Source organism: Lampetra fluviatilis, chromosome 45 (assembly GCF_964198595.1).
Source record: "Lampetra fluviatilis chromosome 45, kcLamFluv1.1, whole genome shotgun sequence".
In the NCBI taxonomy this organism is placed as follows: Eukaryota; Metazoa; Chordata; class Hyperoartia; order Petromyzontiformes; family Petromyzontidae; genus Lampetra; species Lampetra fluviatilis.
In genome coordinates this window covers 6,109,112-6,131,348 of record NC_136319.1, presented here as the reverse complement: position 1 = coordinate 6,131,348, position 22,237 = coordinate 6,109,112, and the positions used below count along the sequence as shown (strand labels likewise).

General features: G+C 47.0%; 2 protein-coding genes across 2 annotated transcripts in view; one reads left to right on the top strand and one right to left on the bottom strand.

Annotated features, from left to right (window-relative positions):
* LOC144947438 (zinc-binding protein A33-like) overlaps window positions 1–22,237 on the bottom strand; it is a 374,175-nt gene that overhangs the window by 70,857 nt on the left and 281,081 nt on the right.
* LOC144947490 (E3 ubiquitin-protein ligase TRIM11-like) overlaps window positions 1–22,237 on the top strand; it is an 85,828-nt gene that overhangs the window by 16,526 nt on the left and 47,065 nt on the right. The gene's annotated exons all lie outside the window — the stretch shown is intronic.

The window sequence follows — 22,237 nt, the reverse complement described above, 5'->3', positions numbered from 1 at the left end:
CGCGGCACGAAGCCGCCATCTTGCGCGCTCCGCGGCGCGAAACCGCCATCTTGGCCACGCCGCGGGCCGACGCCATTTTGAATTTACCACCAGAGGAACCATCGTTGGAGGACGGCATGAAGAGGAGTCGGAGTCGCCATCTTACCACAGTTAAAGAATTCTCCATCGCGGGCGATTGGAGCGCTTTCGCCTGCAGATTCTTGGCGGCGGTACGTTCTGCAAGATGGACCGATGCTGAGGCCTTAGAAGTGTTGCCGACTCTACTGGATGATGAATCAGTTCGATTTTTCCGTTTCATAACGGACGAAAAGAAGAAGACTTTACGTGGAGTTTTTGAAGAAATGGCCGACGCTTACGAGGCACCTGACGATGCGCATTGGCGATTTGCTCAACGACAACGAGCGCCCGAGGAATCGCCCGTGGCATTCAGGGGTGCGGTGCTGGAGCTGGCCATGGCAGCATATCCAGAGACACCACCGGACCTGCTCGAGCCTCTCATCTTAGGTAAAATGCTTGAGCTGTCTCGGGATCTGGGGATCCCCATGCCTGTGTGTGGGCATGAGAAGCTCACTTCCCGGGCGGCAGCTAAATGTCTGGATGCGCAGTTTAACCTCCGTCGGTGGAAGCAAGTTGCGGTGTGGACGGGGGGGCCCGTCGCAGAGGGTGGCGCTCTGGGTTGGGACCCTACGAAGGCGGTCTACGTGCCGGATGAGAGGGGCCCTCAGGAGCTGACGGCCGCCTCTGCTCCATGGTCGGGACGCGGTGGGCCGGGCCCGCGCGCTACACTACCGGTACGGGGCCGTCGGGATGCAAGGCCTGCGCTTCGGCGCAACGATGTCGACTGCTTCCGCTGCGGGTGTAGGGGCCACTACGCCAAGGACTGCTGGGCCCGCGTCCCGGGTCCGCCGCAGCAGGAGGCCTCATCAACAGACAAGCCGACCAAAGAACCTCCGAAACAGGCAAGTCGGCACGCACCAGACACCCGGCAAGGCTTTGCACCTCACCCATCACCTTCGTTGTGCGATCCTAATGTTGTTGTTAAAGAAAGGCCATCGACGGGGCCTTGTCGCTCGGTGACGCAGTGGCGCAAATTGGCACGGAGAGTCGTCGCGGCCGCTACGGGTTCATCCACTGTACCGGGGTCTATACAAGGGGTGGACGTGCGCATTTTGGTCGACTCCGGAGCGTCCGCGACTATTATATCGCATGTCATTTTCCATCTGTTGGGCATCCCACCGGGGGCCGTGCGTCCGGTTTACGGGTCGTGCGTTCTGCGAACGGGGGTAGCATGGGTATCGTGGGCCAGGTGGATGCTAAAATATCTATCGGGGATGTGTCGGCCTCGGGCATTGTGTTAATCTCAAGATCTTTGGCGGTTCCTTGTTTATTAGGCACCGATTTTTTGGCTAAGATGCCCATTTTGATCAAAATTAATGAGAATTGCATTGAATTGCCGGGTGGCCGTCAAATCTCGTTTCTGCCGTCGCCCTGGGGGCGACCTGCTTCGGCCGCACAAGTGCAGGCGCTGTCCGTCGCATCTGTGGACATCCCACCTGGCTCACAGATGCTTATTCCCTTGCGGTATCGGAAGCCCCTGCCTGATCGGCTAGGAGCAGTTGGGGTCTTGTTGTCACCGTCCGCCACGATAACAACCGGGTTGGCGTTAGTTGGGGCACAGACCATCGTCCGGCCGGATCAATTACCGTTTTTACAGGTGCTTAATGCGGGTGTGGAAAACGTCCGTGTTCCGGCTGGTACGGTTGTGGCACATGCCAGTACGGCATTTGCGACTCAGGATTGTCTGCATAGCCGGGGAGTGGTTGCTGGTGTTTCCGAGCCAAGGGGTTCGGATAATCGATGGATTGCTGACTTATGTGACGGAAATTCTTCCCTGTCCATGGATCAACGTGGTGCGGTTCGTAAATTGTTATTGACGTATTCGGATGTGTTCAGCTCCGATGATTTGGATTTGGGGCGCACCTCGTTGCTTTACCATCATATTGATACGGGCGACGCTGCCCCTATTCGATTGAATTCGCATCGGATGAGTCCTGCTGAGCGAGAACACGTTCGGGGGGCAGTGGAAGACATGTTGGCTATGGACATTATATCGCCATCTAACAGCCCATGGGGCGCTCCTGTAGTTTTGGTTAAGAAAAAGGATGGCAAATTGCGATTTTGTGTTGATTTCCGGAAATTGAATAAGATATCGGTGGCAGATGCGTACTCCCTGCCGCGTATGGACGACTCCCTTGATGCATTGTCGGGGGCTAAGTTCTTTTCTACACTGGACCTCTCTTCGGGATTTTGGCAGCTTTCCCTTGACGAGTCCTCACAGGAGAAAACCGCATTCCGTACGCCGCAAGGGTTATTTCAATTTAACTGCCTTCCGATGGGATTGAATGCGGCCCCTGCTACATTTCAAAGGTTGATGGAGCTCGTTTTGATGGGGTTGCAGTGGGAGACATGTCTTATATATTTGGACGATATTATTGTCTTCAGCCGCACATTTGATGAACATTTAAGGCGGCTGGAGACAGTGTTCACGAGGATGCGCTCTGCGAATTTGAAATTCAAACCAAAGAAATGCCACCTACTGCAACGGTCCGTCCGTTATTTGGGGCACATTGTGAGTGCTGAGGGGGTGTCCACGGATCCGGAAAAGACGGCGTGCGTCCGGGATTGGCCGACTCCGGCCACCGTGGGGGATGTTCGTCGGTTTTTGGGATTTGCCTCGTATTATCGAAGATTTGTGCCGAATTTTGCGACAATCGCGAGGCCCTTGCATCTCCTTACGGGTAAAGGACGAAAGTTTGCTTGGGGACAGCCGGAAGAGGCGGCCTTTCGGAGTCTGCGCGATCTATTGGCTATGGCCCCAACATTGGATTATCCCGATTTCGATCACCCATTCATTCTTGATACGGACGCGAGTGACACAGGTATTGGTGCGGTATTATCTCAGTCTAAAGGGGGTGTAGAGCGCGTCATGGCGTATGGTAGCCGGGTCTTGTCTCCCGCGGAAACCCGCTACTGTGTCACTCGCAGAGAACTTCTGGCTGTTGTTTTTTTCCTATGGCAATTTCGACCGTACCTTTACGGTCGTTCCTTTATTGTGCGTACGGATCATGCGGCCTTGCAATATGCACTTAAAATGGACCAGCCATCCGGCCAGTTGGCGCGTTGGTTGAACACGCTGCAGGAATTTTCCTTCCAAATTCACCATCGGAAGGGGGTGCGCCATGCGAACGCAGACGCACTTTGCGTCGGGGACGCATAGGTGTTCGCCGATTCTACCCCCCCCCCCTCAGCCGCTTGCGTTGGCCGTCGAGAAGTCGGATGCTCCGATGGAACCGGGACCGACTGACGGGGTTTTGAATCTGCCGCGGTCTGTGTGGATTCGGGAACAGATGATGGATGAGTCGTTGTTGTCCTTGCGGAAGCGGTCTGCGGGGGATAATGGGAGTCCGAGTACGGCTGTGGGGCTGGAAACCACTCTCCGAGATGGTCTGCTTATGTGGAGGGAACGGTTCCAGGAACGCTGGCGTCTGGTGGTACCAACGTCCCTGCGATACGAGTTGATTAGAACTCTCCATTGTGACACGCTCTTACATCTAGGTGTGCAGAAGACCTTGTTGACGTTGCAACGTCATTATTTTTGGCACGGCATGGCGACAGATGTCGTAGGGCACGTGCGCGCGTGCCCTGATTGCGCCCGACGTAAGCCGCCTAAACATCCTTACGTGCCGCCTATCCAGTCAATTCAGGTGTCTCGGGTTAATGAATTGGTGGCACTGGACATATTGGGACCTTTCCCACCATCGGCGAGGGGTAATACATATTTGCTGGTTGGGGTTGAGTACCTCTCCCGTTGGCCGATGGCCTGGCCGTTGCCCGACCAGTCGGCCGCGGCCATTACCGACGCCTTTTTGTTTGGGTACATTATGGACAAGGGGGCGCCTGAGAGACTCCTCACGGACCAGGGCCGAAATTTCTCTTCTAAATTATTGGCGGAAGTGTGCGCGGGCCTTGGGACTAAGAAAGTACGGACATCCCCATACCATCCGCAGACGAATGGTATGGTTGAGCGGCTAAACAGGACATTGTCTGCCATGCTTTGCCATACTGTGAGTGAACAACAATCAGATTGGGATCTGCACATCCCTGGGGTCCTTTCGGCAAACCGGATGACGCCTCATGCGGCTACAGGTTATTCGCCGTTTTACCTTATGTATGGTCGGGAAAACGTGCCGCCGATGGATGTGCAATTGGGAACCGGGGTGAGAGGACCTCGTAAACCACTCCCTGAGTACATTCATGACACGGTTCGCCGGGTCACGGAGGCGCGGGAGAATGCCCGCGTGGCTACGGCCAAAGCCCAGGCCCGGAACGAGCGGTATGCTCGACGTTCCAAGGGGGAGTGCCCCTGGAAGGTTGGGGACCTGGCCTGGCTCCATTGTCCGCAGGTACGGCCGGGAACCTCTCATAAATTGCACAAACCTTGGCGAGGGCCCGTCCGCCTCATCGAGGTTCCCAACCCACAGTCAGCACGCGTTCAGATTGGATCTCGCCGCTGGTTTGTTCATACGTCGCGCTTGAAACCATATGTTGCTCCCCTACATGATGCGTCATCTCCCAATGTTGCCTTGCCGGGGTCTGTTGCTGCCGACTCTCCCCTGCCTGCGTCCATTGATCTTGCTAGAGCGCCTGTCGTACCTGTTCCAGACAGACCGGCCGTGACACCGCGGGTGACGAGGGGCCCTGCTCGGAGGGCGCCTGCCAGGTCTGCGGGAACTTCGAGCCCTGCAGCCCTTCCGACCCCGCTGCAAGCACATTCGCCGGACACGCCCGAGACTAATCCTTCAGGGACACAGGACGTTGGTGGACTTCCAACAGCGACAGGAGGATTACGCCCTGTCACTCCTCAAACTCCATCACGTTCCCGTTCTGCGGGTGGGCCGCCGACCGTCCGGGACGGGCCGGCGACCCGCACACGTTCTAAATCTCTTACGTTTCGTTGATTGTTATGTTGTGTTGTTGTTCTTGTTCTTACTGTCGTATTTATTGCATGCTGCGCTGCGTTGCACCGCTAGTCGAGTAGACAACCATGTGTTCAATAAACCCTCGAAGCCAGGATGACCGTCCAACTCCGATCGTCATTTATTGATTTAACAGGTAAAACTGGTGAGAAAACACAGATACAGCATCTGTTATAATTCGGAAACACCCACACAATGAACACCACAGCATCAGAACATTGTCTCAGATAACAATAGATCCTGGAAGGACCAGGCCCCCACATTACCCCTGAACAACTAGACAAAGGCACAAGCTGATGCGTTGCATACAGGCACAGTGTATTCATCCCACTGCACCCCAAATGTACAGCATTACACTTAACACTAAACTGTGGATGAGATACTTCGTCATCACTCTCAGGATCGCAACATAGGCAAAAGTCTGACTCGACCTACTAAATCGCAAGTAACATCCACAATAAGGAAAGTCACAGGCTTCGTTACTAACTAGGCCTCGTATTTACTACAACAACTTAACGGCACCATAAAGGCATTTACATTGCTATAACGGTCATTTAAACATTACAACAGCATTTCCAATATTAGAGGAATATAAACAACTTACAGATAATGCTTCTTAAGCTCCCACAATGGATAAGTGCGGCTGTGGTCTCACTGAGATGCGATGCGTGCCGCCATCTTGACTTATCTGAGTACTGGCTGAAGCCAGCGTGGTACAGTGGAAATCTAACATCGTCACTCCCTGGTCACGTGACCAACATTAGCATAAAAAAACAGGAACTTCCTGTTAACGTACGCTCCCCATCTGCCGTGAGGCAAGACATGTTCTTACTGTCGTATTTATTGCATGCTTCTCGTACGTTCGTTGATGTTACTTTGTGTTGTTGTTCTTACTGTTATATTGCATGCTTTGTGTCCTTTGGTGTGGAAGGTCGGTTCGCCGCATTACGGTTTGGTATTGTTCAGCCGAGGTCGGCTGGGTTTTTCTCTACGGGGGAGGGTGGTGTAATGCGGGCGTAAGCGACCTTCCGGATGTGACGTCACGGGGAGGTGGAGTCATGTTACGTGGGAGGAAGGTTCGGGTCCTTAAGCGGTGAAACCGGAAGGAGAAGGGAGTTGGTGGGAGACTGGAAAAGGGTGAGGCCACGCAGGGCGAACCAAGGAGGGGTGGCACCGTCGGCCAGCGGTGGCCAAACCCGGAGACAGTAGTGGGCTACTGGAGGGGGTGAAGCTGCAGCGAGTACAGCCAGGGAGGCTGTGTAAGGGAGGCAGCGGTGAGGCTGCCAGGAGCTACGGGAGCGACAGAGAGAGACAGCAACGAGGCTGTCAGAGTCTACGGGAGTGACCCAGAGAGGAGGCTGCAGCGAGTACAGCCGGAGGGGCTGCGTGAGGGTAACAGCAGCGAGGCTGCTAAGGAGCTACGGGAGCGACGGAGACCAACAGCGGGGCTGTTGGCGGTGACGGGAGCGACAGCGGAGTCGGCACCGTGTGGAAGGAACCAAATAAAGGACAGCCGTGTGGGAAACAGAAACCGAACCAAATAAAGGACACCAAGCCAGATATCGTGGTCAAGTCTTTTATTACACTATCACACACACACGAGTGTACATCACTACACTATCACACACACGAGTGTACATCACTACACTATTACACACACGAGTGTACATCACTACACTATTACACACACGAGTGTACATCACTACACTATCACACACACAAGTGTACATCACGACACTATCACACACACACGAGTGTACATCACTACACTATCACACACACACACGAGTGTACATCACTACACTATCACAAACACACGAGTGTACATCCCTACACTAACACACACACACGAGTGTACATCACTACACTATCACACACGCGTGTACATCACTACACTATCACACACACGAGTGTACATCACTACACTATCACACACAAGAGTGTACATCACTACACTATCAAACACACATGAGTGTACATCACTACACTATCACACACACACGAGTGTACATCACTACACTATCACACACACATGAGTGTACATCACTACACTATTACACACACACACGAGTGTACATCACTACACTATTACACACACACACGAGTGTACATCACTACACTATCACACACACACACACACACGAGTGTACATCACTACACTATTACACACACACACGAGTGTACATCACTACACTATTACACACACACACACGAGTGTACATCACTACACTATTACACACACACACACACACACGAGTGTACATTACTACACTATCACACACACGAGTGTACATCACTATACTATCACACACACGAGTGTACATTACTACACTATCACACACACCCACGAGTGTACATCACTACACTATCACACACACAGTGTACATCACTACACTCACACACACGAGTGTACATCACTACACTATCACACACACAGTGTACCTCACTACACCATCACACACACAGGAGTGTACATCACTACACTATCACACACACACACGAGTGTACATCACTGCACTATCACACACACACGAGTGTACATCACTACACTATCACCATCACACACACGAGTGTACATCACTACATTATCACACACACGAGTGTACATCACTACACTATCACACACACACACGAGTGTACATCACTACACTATCACACACACACACACAGTGTACATCACTACACTATCTCACACACAAGAGTGTACATCACTACACTATCACACACACACACACGAGTGTACATCACTACACTATCACACACACACTCGTGTACATCACTACATTATCACACACACGAGTGTACATCACTACACTATCCCACACACACACACGAGTGTACATCACTACACTATCACACACACACTCGGGTACATCACTACATTATCACACACACGAGTGTACATCACTACACTATCACACACACACACACGAGTGTACATCACTACACTATCACACACACTCGTGTACATCACTACATTATCACACACACACACACACACGAGTGTACATCACTACACTATCACACACACACAGTGTACATCACTACACTATCACACACACACAGTGTACATCACTACACTATCACACACACGAGTGTACATCACTACACTATCACACACACACGAGTGTACATCACTACACTATCACACACACACAGTGTACATCACTACACTATCACACACACGAGTGGACAACACTACACTATCACACACACGAGTGTACATCACTACACTATCACACACACGAGTGGACAACACTACACTATCACACACACACAGTGTACATCACTACACTATCACACACACGAGTGTACATCACTACACCATCACACACACACGAGTGTACATCACTACACTATCACACACACACACACGAGTGTACATCACTACACTATCACACACACGAGTGTACATCACTACACTATCACACACACACACGAGTGTACATCACTACACTATCACACACACACGAGTGTACATCACTACACTATCACACACACACGAGTGTACATCACTACACTATCACACACACACACGAGTGTACATCACTACACTATCACACACACACACGAGTGTACATCACTACACTATCACACACACGAGTGTACATCACTACACTATCACACATACACGAGTGTACATCACTATACTATCACACACACACGAGTGTACATCACTACACCATCACACACACACACACGAGTGTACATCACTACACTATCACACACACACGAGTGTACATCACTACACTATCACACACACACACGAGTGTACATCACTACACTATCACACACACACACACGAGTGTACATCACTACACTATCACACACACGAGTGTACATCACTACACTATCACACACACACACACACGAGTGTACATCACTACACCATCACACACACACACACGAGTGAACATCACTACACTATCACACAAACACACACGAGTGTACATCACTACACTATCACACACACACACGAGTGTACATCACTACACTATCACACACACAGTGTACATCACTACACTATCACACACACAGTGTACATCACTACACTATCACACACACACGAGTGTACATCACTACACTATCACACACACACACGAGTGTACATCACTACACTATCACACACACACACACACGAGTGTACATCACTACACTATCACACACACGAGTGTACATCACTACACTATCACACACACACACACACGAGTGTACATCACTACACCATCACACACACACACACGAGTGAACATCACTACACTATCACACAAACACACACGAGTGTACATCACTACACTATCACACACACACACAGTGTACATCACTACACTATCTCACACACAAGAGTGTACATCACTACACTATCACACACACACACGAGTGTACATCACTACATTATCACACACACGAGTGTACATCACTACACTATCCCACACACACACACGAGTGTACATCACTACACTATCACACACACACTCGTGTACATCACTACATTATCACACACACGAGTGTACATCACTACACTATCCCACACACACACACGAGTGTACATCACTACACTATCACACACACACTCGTGTACATCACTACATTATCACACACACGAGTGTACATCACTACACTATCACACACACTCGTGTACATCACTACATTATCACACACACACACGAGTGTACATCACTACACTATCACACACACACAGTGTACATCACTACACTATCACACACACACAGTGTACATCACTACACTATCACACACACACGAGTGTACATCACTACACTATCACACACACACGAGTGTACATCACTACACTATCACACACACACACACAGTGTACATCACTACACTATCACACACACGAGTGGACAACACTACACTATCACACACACGAGTGTACATCACTACACTATCACACACACGAGTGGACAACACTACACTATCACACACACGAGTGTACATCACTACACTATCACACACACGAGTGGACAACACTACACTATCACACATACACGAGTGTACATCACTATACTATCACACACACACACACGAGTGTACATCACTACACCATCACACACACACACACGAGTGTACATCACTACACTATCACACACACGAGTGTACATCACTACACTATCACACATACACGAGTGTACATCACTATACTATCACACACACACACACACGAGTGTACATCACTACACCATCACACACACACACGAGTGTACATCACTACACTATCACACACACACGAGTGTACATCACTACACTATCACACACACACACGAGTGTACATCACTACACTATCACACACACACACACGAGTGTACATCACTACACCATCACACACACACACGAGTGTACATCACTACACCATCATACACACACGAGTGTACATCACTACACTATCACACACACACACACACACACGAGTTTACATCACTACACCATCACACACACACACACGAGTGAACATCACTACACTATCACACAAACACACACGAGTGTACATCACTACACTATCACACACACGAGTGTACATCACTACACTATCACACACACACGAGTGTACATCACTACACTATCACACACACACGAGTGTACATCACTACACTATCACACACACACGAGTGTACATCACTACACTATCACACACACACACACGAGTGTACATCACTACACTATCACACACACGAGTGTACATCACTACACTATCACACATACACGAGTGTACATCACTATACTATCACACACACACACACGAGTGTACATCACTACACCATCACACACACACACACACACGAGTGTACATCACTACACTATCACACACACACGAGTGTACATCACTACACTATCACACACACACACGAGTGTACATCACTACACTATCACACACACACACACACGAGTGTACATCACTACACCATCACACACACACGAGTGTACATCACTACACCATCATACACACACGAGTGTACATCACTACACTATCACACACACACACACACGAGTTTACATCACTACACCATCACACACACACACGAGTGAACATCACTACACTATCACACAAACACACACGAGTGTACATCACTACACTAGTGTACATCACTACACTATCACACACACGAGTGTACATCACTACACTATCACACACACACGAGTGTACATCACTACACTATCACACACACGAGTGTACATCACTACACCATCACACACACGAGTGTACATTGCTACACTATCAGACACACACACACGAGTGTACATCACTACACTATCACACACACGAGTGGACATCACTACACTATCACACACACACGAGTGCACATCACTACACCATCACACACACGAGTGTACATTGCTACACTATCAGACACACACACACGAGTGTACATCACTACACTATCACACACACGAGTGTACATCACTACACTATCACACACACACACATGAGTGTACATCACTACACTATCACACACACACACACACACGAGTGTACATCACTACACTATCACACACACACACACGAGTGTACATCACTACACTATCACACACACGAGTGTACATCACTACACCATCACACACACGAGTGTACATTGCTACACTATCAGACACACACACACGAGTGTACATCACTACACTATCACACACACGAGTGTACATCACTACACTATCAGACACACACACACGAGTGTACATCACTACACTATCACACACACGAGTGTACATCACTACACCATCACACACACACACACGAGTGTACATCACTACACTATCACACACACACGAGTGTACATCACTACACTATCACACACACACACGAGTGTACATCACTACACTATCACACACACACACACACGAGTGTACATCACTACACCATCACACACACACGAGTGTACATCACTACACCATCACACACACACGAGTGTACATCACTACACTATCACACACACACACACGAGTGTACATCACTACACCATCACACACACACACGAGTGAACATCACTACACTATCACACAAACACACACGAGTGTACATCACTACACTATCACACACACACACGAGTGTACATCACTACACTATCACACACACAGTGTACATCACTACACTATCACATACACACTGAGTGTACATCACTACACTATCACACACACACGAGTGTACATCACTACACTATCACACACACACACAGTGTACATCACTACACTATCTCACACACAAGAGTGTACATCACTACACTATCACACACACACGAGTGTACATCACTACACTATCACACACACACTCGTGTACATCACTACATTATCACACACACGAGTGTACATCACTACACTATCCCACACACACACACGAGTGTACATCACTACACTATCACACACACACTCGTGTACATCACTACATTATCACACACACGAGTGTACATCACTACACTATCCCACACACACACACGAGTGTACATCACTACACTATCACACACACTCGTGTACATCACTACATTATCACACACACACACGAGTGTACATCACTACACTATCACACACACACAGTGTACATCACTACACTATCACACACACACAGTGTACATCACTACACTATCACACACACACGAGTGTACATCACTACACTATCACACACACACGAGTGTACATCACTACACTATCACACACACACACAGTGTACATCACTACACTATCACACACACGAGTGGACAACACTACACTATCACACAAACGAGTGTACATCACTACATTATCACACACACACACGAGTGTACATCACTACACTATCACACACACACAGTGTACATCACTACACTATCACACACACACAGTGTACATCACTACACTATCACACACACACGAGTGTACATCACTACACTATCACACACACACGAGTGTACATCACTACACTATCACACACACACACAGTGCACATCACTACACTATCACACACACGAGTGTACATCACTACACTATCACACACACGAGTGGACAACACTACACTATCACACACACGAGTGGACAACACTACACTATCACACACACACACGAGTGTACATCACTACACTATCACACACACGAGTGTACATCACTACACTATCACACACACACACGAGTGTACATCACTACACTATCACACACACACGAGTGTACATCACTACACTATCACACACACACGAGTGTACATCACTACACTATCACACACACACACGAGTGTACATCACTACACTATCACACACACGAGTGTACATCACTACACTATCACACATACACGAGTGTACATCACTATACTATCACACACACACACACACGAGTGTACATCACTACACCATCACACACACACACACACACACACGAGTGTACATCACTACACTATCACACACACACGAGTGTACATCACTACACTATCACACACACACACACGAGTGTACATCACTACACTATCACACACACACACACACGAGTGTACATCACTACACCATCACACACACACGAGTGTACATCACTACACCATCATACACACACGAGTGTACATCACTACACTATCACACACACACACGAGTTTACATCACTACACTATCACACACACGAGTGTACATCACTACACTATCACACACACACACGAGTGTACATCACTACACTATCACACACACACGAGTGTACATCACTACACTATCACACACACACGAGTGTACATCACTACACTATCACACACACACACGAGTGTACATCACTACACTATCACACACACGAGTGTACATCACTACACTATCACACATACACGAGTGTACATCACTATACTATCACACACACACACACGAGTGTACATCACTACACCATCACACACACACACACGAGTGTACATCACTACACTATCACACACACACGAGTGTACATCACTACACTATCACACACACACACGAGTGTACATCACTACACTATCACACACACACACACGAGTGTACATCACTACACCATCACACACACACGAGTGTACATCACTACACCATCATACACACACGAGTGTACATCACTACACTATCACACACACACACGAGTTTACATCACTACACCATCACACACACACACACGAGTGAACATCACTACACTATCACACAAACACACACGAGTGTACATCACTACACTAGTGTACATCACTACACTATCACACACACGAGTGTACATCACTACACTATCACACACACGAGTGTACATCACTACACCATCACACACACGAGTGTACATTGCTACACTATCAGACACACACACACGAGTGTACATCACTACACTATCACACACACGAGTGGACATCACTACACTATCACACACACACGAGTGCACATCACTACACCATCACACACACGAGTGTACATTGCTACACTATCAGACACACACACACGAGTGTACATCACTACACTATCACACACACGAGTGTACATCACTACACTATCACACACACACACACATGAGTGTACATCACTACACTATCACACACACACACACGAGTGTACATCACTACACTATCACACACACACGAGTGTACATCACTACACTATCACACACACGAGTGTACATCACTACACTATCAGACACACACACACGAGTGTACATCACTACACTATCACACACACACACACACGAGTGTACATCACTACACTATCACACACACAGTGTACATCACTACACTATCACACACACACACACACACGAGTGTACATCACTACACTATCACACACACAGTGTACATCACTACACTATCACACACACACGAGTGTACATCACTACACTATCACACACACGAGTGTACATCACTACACTATCAGACACACACACACGAGTGTACATCACTACACTATCACACACACGAGTGTACATCACTACACTATCACACACACACACATGAGTGTACATCACTACACTATCAGACACACACACGAGTGTACATCACTACACTATCACACACACACGAGTGTACATCACTACACTATCACACACACACACGAGTGTACATCACTACACTATCACACACACACACATGAGTGTACATCACTACACTATCACACACACACACACACGAGTGTACATCACTACACTATCACACACACACGAGTGTACATCACTACACTATCACACACACGAGTGTACATCACTACACTATCAGACACACACACACGAGTGTACATCACTACACTATCACACACACACACACACGAGTGTACATCACTACACTATCACACACACAGTGTACATCACTACACTATCACACACACACACACACGAGTGTACATCACTACACTATCACACACACAGTGTACATCACTACACTATCACACACACACGAGTGTACATCACTACACTATCACACACACGAGTGTACATCACTACACTATCAGACACACACACACGAGTGTACATCACTACACTATCACACACACGAGTGTACATCACTACACTATCACACACACACACATGAGTGTACATCACTACACTATCAGACACACACACGAGTGTACATCACTACACTATCACACACACACGAGTGTACATCACTACACTATCACACACACACACGAGTGTACATCACTACACTATCACACACACACACACGAGTGTACATCACTACACCATCACACACACACGAGTGTACATCACTACACCATCATACACACACGAGTGTACATCACTACACTATCACACACACACACACACACGAGTTTACATCACTACACCATCACACACACACACACGAGTGAACATCACTACACTATCACACAAACACACACGAGTGTACATCACTACACTAGTGTACATCACTACACTATCACACACACGAGTGTACATCACTACACTATCACACACACGAGTGTACATCACTACACCATCACACACACGAGTGTACATTGCTACACTATCAGACACACACACACGAGTGTACATCACTACACTATCACACACACGAGTGGACATCACTACACTATCACACACACACGAGTGCACATCACTACACCATCACACACACGAGTGTACATTGCTACACTATCAGACACACACACACGAGTGTACATCACTACACTATCACACACACGAGTGTACATCACTACACTATCACACACACACACATGAGTGTACATCACTACACTATCACACACACACACACGAGTGTACATCACTACACTATCACACACACACACACACGAGTGTACATCACTACACTATCACACACACACACACACACGAGTGTACATCACTACACTATCACACACACAGTGTACATCACTACACTATCACACACACACACACACGAGTGTACATCACTACACTATCACACACACAGTGTACATCACTACACTATCACACACACACGAGTGTACATCACTACACTATCACACACACGAGTGTACATCACTACACTATCAGACACACACACACGAGTGTACATCACTACACTATCACACACACGAGTGTACATCACTACACTATCACACACACACACACGAGTGTACATCACTACACTATCACACACACACACACACACGAGTGTACATCACTACACTATCACACACACGAGTGTACATCACTACACTATCACACACACATGAGTGTACATCACTACACTATCACACACACACACACACACGAGTGTACATCACTACACTATCACACACACACACACACGAGTGTACATCACTACACTATCACACACACGAGTGTACATTACTACACTATCACACACACCCACGAGTGTACATCACTACACTCACACACACACACGAGTGTACATCACTACACTATCACACACACACACACACGAGTGTACATCACTACACTATCACACACACGAGTGTACATCACTACACTATCTCACACACACACATGAGTGTACATCACTACACTATCACACACACACACACACGAGTGTACATCACTACACTATCACACACACACACGAGTGTACATCACTACACTATCACACACACACACGAGTGTACATCCCTACACTAACACACACACACGAGTGTACATCACTACACTCACACACACACACGAGTGTACATCACTACACTATCACACACACGAGTGTACACTACTACACTATCACACACACACACGAGTGTACATCACTACACTATCACACACACACACGAGTGTACATCCCTACACTAACACACACACACGAGTGTACATCACTACACTATCACACACGCGTGTACATCACTACACTATCACACACACGAGTGTACATCACTACACTATCACACACACAAGAGTGTACATCACTACACTATCACACACACGAGTGTACATCACTACACTATCACACACACACGAGTGTACATCACTACACTATCACACACACACACGAGTGTACATCACTACACTATCACACACACACACGAGTGTACATCACTACACTATTACACACACACACGAGTGTACATCACTACACTATTACACACACACACACGAGTGTACATCACTACACTATCACACACACACGAGTGTACATCACTACACTATCACACACACACACACGAGTGTACATCACTACACTATTACACACACACACGAGTGTACATCACTACACTATTACACACACACACACACGAGTGTACATTGCTACACTATCACACACACGAGTGTACATCACTATACTATCACACACACGAGTGTACATTACTACACTATCACACACACCCACGAGTGTACATCACTACACTATCACACACACAGTGTACATCACTACACTCACACACACACGAGTGTACATCACTACACTATCACACACACAGTGTACCTCACTACACTATCACACACACAGTGTACCTCACTACACTATCACACACACAGGAGTGTACATCACTACACTATCACACACACACACGAGTGTACATCACTACATTATCACACACACAGGAGTGTACATCACTACACTATCACACACACACACGAGTGTACATCACTACATTATCACACACACGAGTGTACATCACTACACTATCACACACACACACGAGTGTACATCACTACACTATCACACACACACACAGTGTACATCACTACACTATCTCACACACACGAGTGTACATCACTACACTATCACACACACACACGAGTGTACATCACTACACTATCACACACACACTCGTGTACATCACTACATTATCACACACACGAGTGTACATCACTACACTATCCCACACACACACACGAGTGTACATCACTACACTATCACACACACACTCGTGTACATCACTACATTATCACACACACGAGTGTACATCACTACACTATCACACACACACAGTGTACATCACTACACTATCACACACACACACAGTGTACATCACTACACTATCACACACACGAGTGTACATCACTACACTATCACACACACACGAGTGTACATCACTACACTATCACACACACGAGTGGACAACACTACACTATCACACACACGAGTGTACATCACTACACTATCACACACACGAGTGTACATCACTACACTATCACACACACACGAGTGTACATCACTACACCATCACACACACACGAGTGTACATCACTACACTATCACACACACACACGAGTGTACATCACTACACTATCACACACACGAGTGTACATCACTACACTATCACATACACACACACACGAGTGTACATCACTACACTATCACACACACACGAGTGTACATCACTACACTGTCACACACACACACGAGTGTACATCACTACACTATCACACACACGAGTGTACATCACTACACTATCACACATACACGAGTGTACATCACTATACTATCACACACACACACACGAGTGTACATCACTACACCATCACACACACACACACGAGTGTACATCACTACACTATCACACACACACGAGTGTACATCACTACACTATCACACACACGAGTGGACAACACTACACTATCACACACACACACGAGTGTACATCACTACACTATCACACACACACGAGTGTACATCACTACACTATCACACACACACACGAGTGTACATCACTACACTATCACACACACGAGTGTACATCACTACACTTTCACATACACACACACACGAGTGTACATCACTACACTATCACACACACACGAGTGTACATCACTACACTATCACACACACACACGAGTGTACATCACTACACTATTACACACACACACGAGTGTACATCACTACACTATTACACACACACACACGAGTGTACATCACTACACTATCACACACACACGAGTGTACATCACTACACTATTACACACACACACGAGTGTACATCACTACACTATTACACACACACACACGAGTGTACATCACTACACTATTACACACACACACACACGAGTGTACATTGCTACACTATCACACACACGAGTGTACATCACTATACTATCACACACACGAGTGTACATTACTACACTATCACACACACCCACGAGTGTACATCACTACACTATCACACACACAGTGTACATCACTACACTCACACACACACGAGTGTACATCACTACACTATCACACACACAGTGTACCTCACTACACTATCACACACACAGTGTACCTCACTACACTATCACACACACAGGAGTGTACATCACTACACTATCACACACACACACGAGTGTACATCACTACATTATCACACACACGAGTGTACATCACTACACTATCACACACACACACGAGTGTACATCACTACACTATCACACACACACACACTGTACATCACTACACTATCTCACACACACGAGTGTACATCACTACACTATCACACACACACACGAGTGTACATCACTACACTATCACACACACACTCGTGTACATCACTACATTATCACACACACGAGTGTACATCACTACACTATCCCACACACACACACGAGTGTACATCACTACACTATCACACACACACTCGTGTACATCACTACATTATCACACACACGAGTGTACATCACTACACTATCACACACACACAGTGTACATCACTACACTATCACACACACACACAGTGTACATCACTACACTATCACACACACGAGTGTACATCACTACACTATCACACACACACGAGTGTACATCACTACACTATCACACACACGAGTGGACAACACTACACTATCACACACACGAGTGTACATCACTACACTATCACACACACGAGTGTACATCACTACACTATCACACACACACGAGTGTACATCACTACACCATCACACACACACGAGTGTACATCACTACACTATCACACACACACACGAGTGTACATCACTACACTATCACACACACGAGTGTACATCACTACACTATCACATACACACACACACGAGTGTACATCACTACACTATCACACACACACGAGTGTACATCACTACACTATCACACACACACACGAGTGTACATCACTACACTATCACACACACGAGTGTACATCACTACACTATCACACATACACGAGTGTACATCACTATACTATCACACACACACACGAGTGTACATCACTACACCATCACACACACACACACGAGTGTACATCACTACACTATCACACACACACGAGTGTACATCACTACACTATCACACACACGAGTGGACAACACTACACTATCACACACACACACGAGTGTACATCACTACACTATCACACACACACGAGTGTACATCACTACACCATCACACACACACGAGTGTACATCACTACACTATCACACACACACACGAGTGTACATCACTACACTATCACACACACGAGTGTACATCACTACACTATCACATACACACACACACGAGTGTACATCACTACACTATCACACACACACGAGTGTACATCACTACACTATCACACACACACACGAGTGTACATCACTACACTATCACACACACGAGTGTACATCACTACACTATCACACATACACGAGTGTACATCACTATACTATCACACACACACACGAGTGTACATCACTACACCATCACACACACACACACGAGTGTACATCACTACACTATCACACACACACGAGTGTACATCACTACACTATCACACACACACACACACGAGTGTACATCACTACACTATCACACACACACACACGAGTGTACATCACTACACCATCACACACACACGAGTGTACATCACTACACCATCACACACACACGAGTGTACATCACTACACTATCACACACACACGAGTGTACATCACTACACTATCACACACACGAGTGGACAACACTACACTATCACACACACACACGAGTGTACATCACTACACTATCACACACACACGAGTGTAAATCACTACACCATCACACACACACGAGTGTACATCACTACACTATCACACACACACACGAGTGTACATCACTACACTATCACACACACGAGTGTACATCACTACACTATCACATACACACACACACGAGTGTACATCACTACACTATCACACACACACGAGTGTACATCACTACACTATCACACACACACACGAGTGTACATCACTACACTATCACACACACGAGTGTACATCACTACACTATCACACATACACGAGTGTACATCACTATACTATCACACACACACACGAGTGTACATCACTACACCATCACACACACACACACGAGTGTACATCACTACACTATCACACACACACGAGTGTACATCACTACACTATCACACACACACACACACGAGTGTACATCACTACACTATCACACACACACACACGAGTGTACATCACTACACCATCACACACACACGAGTGTACATCACTACACCATCACACACACACGAGTGTACATCACTACACTATCACACACACACACACACGAGTGTACATCACTACACCATCACACACACACACACACACGAGTGAACATCACTACACTATCACACAAACACACACGAGTGTACATCACTACACTATCACACACACACACGAGTGTACATCACTACACTATCACACACACAGTGTACATCACTACACTATCACACACACACACGAGTGTACATCATTACACTATCACACACACACGAGTGTACATCACTACACTATCACACACACAGTGTACATCACTACACTATCACATACACACTGAGTGTACATCACTACACTATCACACACACACGAGTGTACATCACTACACCATCACACACACGAGTGTACATTGCTACACTATCAGACACACACACACGAGT